Raw genomic sequence first — 7,135 nt, 5'->3', positions numbered from 1 at the left:
GTTAAGGTTCAAAACAAAGAACAAACTTTACAAAGTAAATCTAGACCAGTGTAACTTATTAGTTTTGAATTTGCACAATATTGATGTGACCTTTGCATCATCAGCCAGCACGACTCCAGTGAGCTCTTTTTTTAATTTTCAAGTTGTTTTATTTTTTCCTTTGATCTCAGCTGCACAGTATGAATCCAGGCTCATCAGACTATGCAATGCCTTTTCCAATCTTTGTTCAGTTTTTGGAACAGTGACCTTACCTGACTACACGGCATTCAGTGTGATTAACAACTGATGCAACAGGCGTGTTTTAATCTACGATGCGTGTTCATGGATGGGTTTATGCATATCTTGGTTGGTGTTAAATTTACTATGACTGTGGTAAAACTAATCACAACATTAACCATTCAGAGATTCTTTCCCACTTTGATCAACAGTTTGAACTTGAGCTTGATGCTCTGATTTGCCACAATTCAGGTCTAAAGTGTTGCTTACATCCCCCTCAGCAACACGTGTTCAAGTGACTACTTCCAAAAAAAATGCTATGTATAAGTGAATGAATGCACATTTCTGGCTCAAAACTCTCATGTTCATGTATATTTTTAATAGGCGTATAGGGAAAAATTGATTTATCGTGATATTAATTTGGCGATACTTGTATCGATCTAAAATATCAACTAGACAATATGTTATTAAATATTTGTGGGCAAACATAGTTTAGTATCTTTCTTTTTTGTTCTACTTAAACCCGACTGTTAGTTGGCAACAATGCACACTGAGCCTCTTTAAGCAGCTCTACACCGCAACTCTTAAAGTCCTGGAGAAGCTATAATGTTGCAAATTGACAGCAATTTATTTCCTCGGTCATACTTTTACAACCTCATTTTTTCCTCTTTTAGTGAAAACATTTTGTTGTGGAAATCCGGCAATATTGACAATATTTCAAAACTGACCAAAAGAAAAGGCACCATGAATTTGTTTGGGTAAAAGAAACTTGTATATGAGATACAGTTGCAGAGTTTAACATTGTCATAGTAAAATAAAATGAAATTTACAATTTTATCACCATGAAAGACGCATTCATGTTCAGGTAGAGTTTTTTTTTTTTTTTTTAGTCAAACTCTTAAAAAATAAAAAAAATAAAAAGAAAAATTGTTCAGGGATCTATTGTGATACATATCGTACGTATCGTGAGATCTGTATCGCGATACATATCATATCGCCAGACTCTCGACAATTTTTACGACCATTTTTGAACTCTACTTAAAAATTGTGCGACTATTGCCAATGTCATTGTTGAAAAAACAATAATAATTGTCATTCATTTCACACTTGTTGAAAGTTAAATCAGGTCGAACTTAGATGTATTAATGGTGTCCTTTTTATTTTACCATTTGAAATTTGGTCCTGGAGGAGAAATCAATAATTGCCCAGCAGGAATTCTATAACACCAAGTCTTTCATATATTGAAATAGAGTTGTGAAAGAGAAAGTCTTGAGGAAATGCTTTGGCATTTCACATCAAGCCTCTTCCAACTGTAGGTTGTGGACATGCACTAAGAAACAGTAGAAGAACAAGTAGAAGAAGGCCCTCCCTGCTTATCCAGTGTGAACACCATTGGCTAAACGTGTGCTCAAGAATGCGCATTTTGCAGGTTCAAAAACATGCAAGACAAGCGCAGTTTAGCATATGAAGTAGGCAAAGAAGAGTGCATATTAAAACAATTCTTTTTACAATTTTTTTTTTATTGTCTTTGTTTTCTGCGCAGTCATATATTTCAGACCTCACATGTCTATTCCCCCTCCAACACTCATGGCTCATGTCAACTAGACGTCCAAAGGAATTGTTGTGGATTCTAGTATAAATCATTCTGTGCTGTTTAACTGATACAAAACACAATACTACTCTCATTCTCTTTTTTAATAGAAGCTGAGAGCTTAGTAGTTGTCAGCTTAGTTTACCACAGAGACAGTAGAAAGGCTGAAACTGTCAGCCTGACTCAAAGTTAGTCACATATATATCTAATTTGCTAGATCCAAATAAAAACCAAATGGTAAGTTGGCAATCTGCTATCCTATAATGAGCTGTAAAAGATTTTTTTTTCTTGACCTCTGGTTACCAGGCAACTGCAGCTGTCTAAGAAATGTCAGATGGCTGCTTTAGTTCTTTTCAAGTTCCTGTAGACTTGCGGCGTACCAATGAAACCCTTGGGTTAGCTAAAATATCAACACAGACTCCACTAAGCATTGCCAAACGTAACAGGCTTGAATTAGTCTAATTAGGTGTCCATTAGGTGTTTTTTCTTCCAGGTTCTGAAGCAAATATGCAAAATGTTCCTCATACTGCAGGCCTTGCTCATACACTCAGCTTATAGTACCTGTGTTCTGCTGCGCGCACACTTCCACACTGAAAAGCTGACACGATGATACACCCAGCAGGCATGGCAAGGCATGACCAATCACCACGACTGCAGTAAGATGCCTTTTGGCACTTCTTAAATGGTACCTCGAGAAAGGAGAGCTGAGGAGTGCCATTTCAACCATTAGATGAAAAGCTTTGACATGTTTGAAGGCAGAGTTAGAGGCTCTTGGATAAAATGGTGTATATACAATGTGCAGCCCTTACAGCACCGGAAACATTTTTAGAAATCAAAAACCATTAGGGTGACTGGTTGGAGCTCCTCAATGTATTTGTAGGCTGAAAATGTTTTGGTTCTTTCTTCCTCAAGATGGTAAAAGTAGATAAAATTGGCTAAGCATGTATGTCACAGAAGATAAATAAGCACTGTCTGAAATTCTACATGTTCAATTTCAAGTTTTAGTCTACAAGGAGTGTCTTTCTAAAACACAATCTTTTACAGCCTGGAAACATAGTGTCATCCATCCATCAAACATGTTTATTCACTTTTGGGGTCACAGAGTTGCTGGAGCCTATCCCAACAACTGTTGGGTAAAGGTGGGGTACACCCTCAAAACGTTGCCTGGACAGCAATTTTAGTTGGAGATAGACTGAGTTTTCACACATTTAATCCCTTTTAGGATCACAGGGTTGCTGGGGCCTATCCCAATTATTGTAGGGTAAACCCTGGACAGGTTCCCTGGACAGCATTTTTTCTTGGAGATATACTGAGTTGTCATCCATCCATCCATCCATCCCCCAAACCCAATTGATCCCTTAAGGGGTCACGGGGTTGCTAGAGCCTATCCCATCTACTGTGTGGGTGAAGGTTGGGTAAACCCTGGACAGGTTTGCTTGGACAGCAATTTTACCACCGGAGACACTTTGAGTTCTCATCCATCCATCATATATTTATATTCACTTTTGGGGTCACATGGTTGCTGGAGCCTATCCCAACAACTGCTGAGTGAAGGCGGGGCACACCTTTGACAGGTCGCCTGGACAGTAATTACACTTGGATATACACTGAGTTTTCACCCATCTAGCCCTCAAACCCATTTAATCCCTTTTAGGATCACAGGGTTGCTGGGGCCTATCCCAATTATTGTAGGGTAAACCGTGGACAGGTTCCCTGGACACCTTTTTTTCTTGGAGATACACTGAGTTATCATCCATCCATCCATCCCCCAAACCCAATTGATCCCTTAAGGGGTCACGGGGTTGCTGGAGCCTATCCCATCTACTGTGTGGGTGAAGGTGGGGTAAACCCTGGACAGGTTTGCTTGGACAGCAATTTTATCCTGGAGACACTTTGAGTTCTCATCCATCCATCATATATTTATATTCACTTTTGGGGTCACAGGGTTGCTGGAGCCTATCCCAACAACTGCTGAGTGAAGGCGGGGCACACCTTTGACAGGTCGCCTGGACAGCAATTTTACTTGGAGATACACTGAGTTGTTATTTGTCCATCCATCCCCCAAACCTATTTACTACCTCTTAGGAACACCGGGTTGCTGGAGCCTATCTCAACTATTGTTGAGTGAAGGCGAGTTAAATCCTGAATAGGTCACCTGGACAGCTACTTTTACTTTGAGACACATTGAGTTATCATCCATCCATCCATTTTCTAAACCTGATGAATTCCTTTTAGGATCACAGGGTTGCTGGAGCCTATCCCATTTACTGCTGGGTGTAGATCCTGCATAGTTAGCCGCTCTTGTCGGGTCACACACTCATATGTTGAGATATAAAGCTTTGCCCACATAATCGATCGTTATTTTTGTCTGTAATTCACAGCAGTTTCGTAAAATACAATTTTAGGATATTTAGATTTCAATTCTTAGATTCTAAATTTAAAACTTTTTGGATCTTTCCTTTTCCATTTCTTTAATTGAAAGCAAACAAAGATAAATTCAGAATCAGGTGACAGCCTGAAGACTTTTTTTTAGAAGCTTCCACACAAATATCATTCACAGCTTGCCTCAAACAGTCACACGGTGCCTGAGTAAACCTGGTAAGTTTTGGATTCTGAAAAGCTCAAGTTTGCCCCAAATTAGTCTATATTTACTTTTATTTTGAACAAGTAAACAATTTTTTGCTCCTTTTTGGGTAAAGCCTTCCTGTCCGCTCGATTTTACTGATGCAAAGTGACTCGGTGGAGCCACTGCAGAGCAGTAAATGAAACGGAGGGTCTATCTTAAGCCCAGCAGGATGCAGGTGTTGCTTCTGGGACACTTCATAATGCATGTTAGACTGGTGTGACCACACTTTCTGACTGGAATGACTACTATTAATGGCAACTTGACGTACACTCTGTGACTTCATAGCTACTGCATTAGATTTGTCTGGGCCCTCTGACCCAATAGGTGCAGCATTTCCAGAGCTGCATTGGTGTGATAACAATATCTATGTTTTTGCAGTTAGATAAATAACCAAAACATAAAGATTACAAGTTTAACTTTAGTGATGTGAAATACAAAGAGATTTATTTTTGTCATTTTTATCAGGGAGATTTTAATTCCAGACTCAGAATTTTCAAGGTTTGATCACCTTAACATCAAATCAATGTTCACGATTTCAGCAGAACATTAATTAACTTTTCTAATTTCTCTATAATGAATCAAAAAGGTGATCACAATGACTTCATTAGTAATATTTCAAAACTCTGCAGTGTTAACTTTATGCAGGTCCACTATTTCATTCCCCCAAGTTCAATATCAATCTCAAACAAAATAAAAAATATGGGAGCTTGCTATTTGGAGAAGGTAATGCTGACAACTCGATCCTATTACTAAAGAAATAAAGTAACAGAGAGGATTCTGGGAGTAATGGCCTGTACCTCTTCAAAGTGAATGTATAATAATAAAAGAAAATGCAGCTGACCTGAAAGTGTACATTTTGATGAATAAAGACAATATAGAGCGGTGAAATTTTTCCTTTTAATGTGACCGTCTTTTCATTTCTTTTGGGCCTTTTAAAAGCAGTTTTATAAGTGAGCTCTCTAGATTGGCATTATTTTTTATATGTTAAAGAAAATAAAAATCTGCCTTAAATCCGCCTATTTGGAATGGTAGAGATGGCGACAGTTTTATTTTGTTTTATTTATCCTAAACTCATAAAGAATTAGTTAATTTTATGTGATTACAGTACCATCATTCTTTGGGTTTTATCATCTTTGATGTTCCTCAAGAAAGCCCAGCTTATTTGTTATATTAATATGGGACTATATTGTACGGAAGCCAAAAACGAACAAAACTACCATTGTTTTTTTTGTTTTTTTGCCTATTTTCTTGTAACAACGACATGATCTCATCACGAGAAAACTAGTTTTTTTCTTATGATTAAAGTGCTTTGTGATGCCCAGTCATGCACTTTTCATGTAACATACTGTAAGTGTGTCAACACTGTTGCTACGTACAATTTACACATTGGCTGTTTATGTAATTTTGGCATTTTGTGACACATGCGTGATATAATGCATAAGAGCTTCTTGCGTTCGTCATTCGTTGATGTGTGCAGATGTTGGTGTTTATGTGAATTTGGTTTTGAGTTGTTCAAAATTTTTTTTTACACAGTTCATGCGTATTTTACATAGTTTCATAGCATTTATTAAATCTTACAGGCGATTTTTGTGAGATTCACACATAAATTCGTGGCTTTCCATGACTTTTCCACATATTTCCACATATGTCTAATAGACTTTTTACCCATGTGCCTCCAATGAATAACTTTTATATCCCATATATGACACACATTTCACATTAAATTTACGCAATTGCATATAAACAGCGTAATAATCCCACGCGGTTCATTCATTGGCATTTTAATAGATTAGTTTATAAATTGGACGAAACAAAGCCATGTGATTTCTGCCCAGAGTCCAAGTGTGTCAAAGTGAAGAAATTCAATGAAGTTTACATGTTCTTTCCATGTTTTTTTTTTTTTTTTTTTACTTCTTCTGGGGTTTCAACATGGTTCATTTGTGATACATCTGTAAAAATTTCATGTAAAAGAGCACTGTTTCCATAAATAATTAACATGTGACCAATTTTCACCTGTACAAAATGCACAAATCGTACATAATGGAAGTGACTGATTGGACGTTTATGACTGACAACTGATCAGTTCTTCTAAGTGTTCAACGCTGTCTCTAATAAGCTGCTTTGTTTTGCTGTGGATTGTAGAAAAATTAAAAGTATTGTAGCGGACTGAGTAGGGCAGTTGTTTGGGTTCAACGTGCTGTGGGGGTTTTAGCAAAATAAAGGGACGGGGGTTGGTGCATGAGACAAACTTAAGGCGTTTGAGGAGCAAAGGTCCACTAATAAATCAAAAATTGGTCACAAAATAAAGAGACTTAAATCAGATTACATCTCGGCGCCTCAGTGTAGGAAAGGGAGAGGAGTATGATACAGTATAATCTTTGTTATCTCGTCACGACAAAATGAACATTGTTTTCTCATGATATGGAGATAGATTTTCACGAGAAAACAGAAAAAAAAGAAAAGTAGGGTTGGCCGTTTTTGCCTTCTGTAGTTTTGCATATTATTTTTTTTTTGGCAGGAAATATGAATAATGAAGGAAAATGAACCATAAAACATTTTTTTTTTTTAAAGGATAGGGTGATTGACTGTATAAAACAACTGGACCAAGTGAGTGTGACATCACCCACAGAAACTGGTTTATTCTAGGTCCAAAGATGTAAAGTTATTCAGTTGACATTTTTAACGACAAAAATCTCATAATG

This window comes from Oryzias melastigma, linkage group LG23, assembly GCF_002922805.2.
Source record: "Oryzias melastigma strain HK-1 linkage group LG23, ASM292280v2, whole genome shotgun sequence".
Taxonomy (NCBI): Eukaryota; Metazoa; Chordata; class Actinopteri; order Beloniformes; family Adrianichthyidae; genus Oryzias; species Oryzias melastigma.
Note: the sequence above shows the minus strand (reverse complement) of the source record.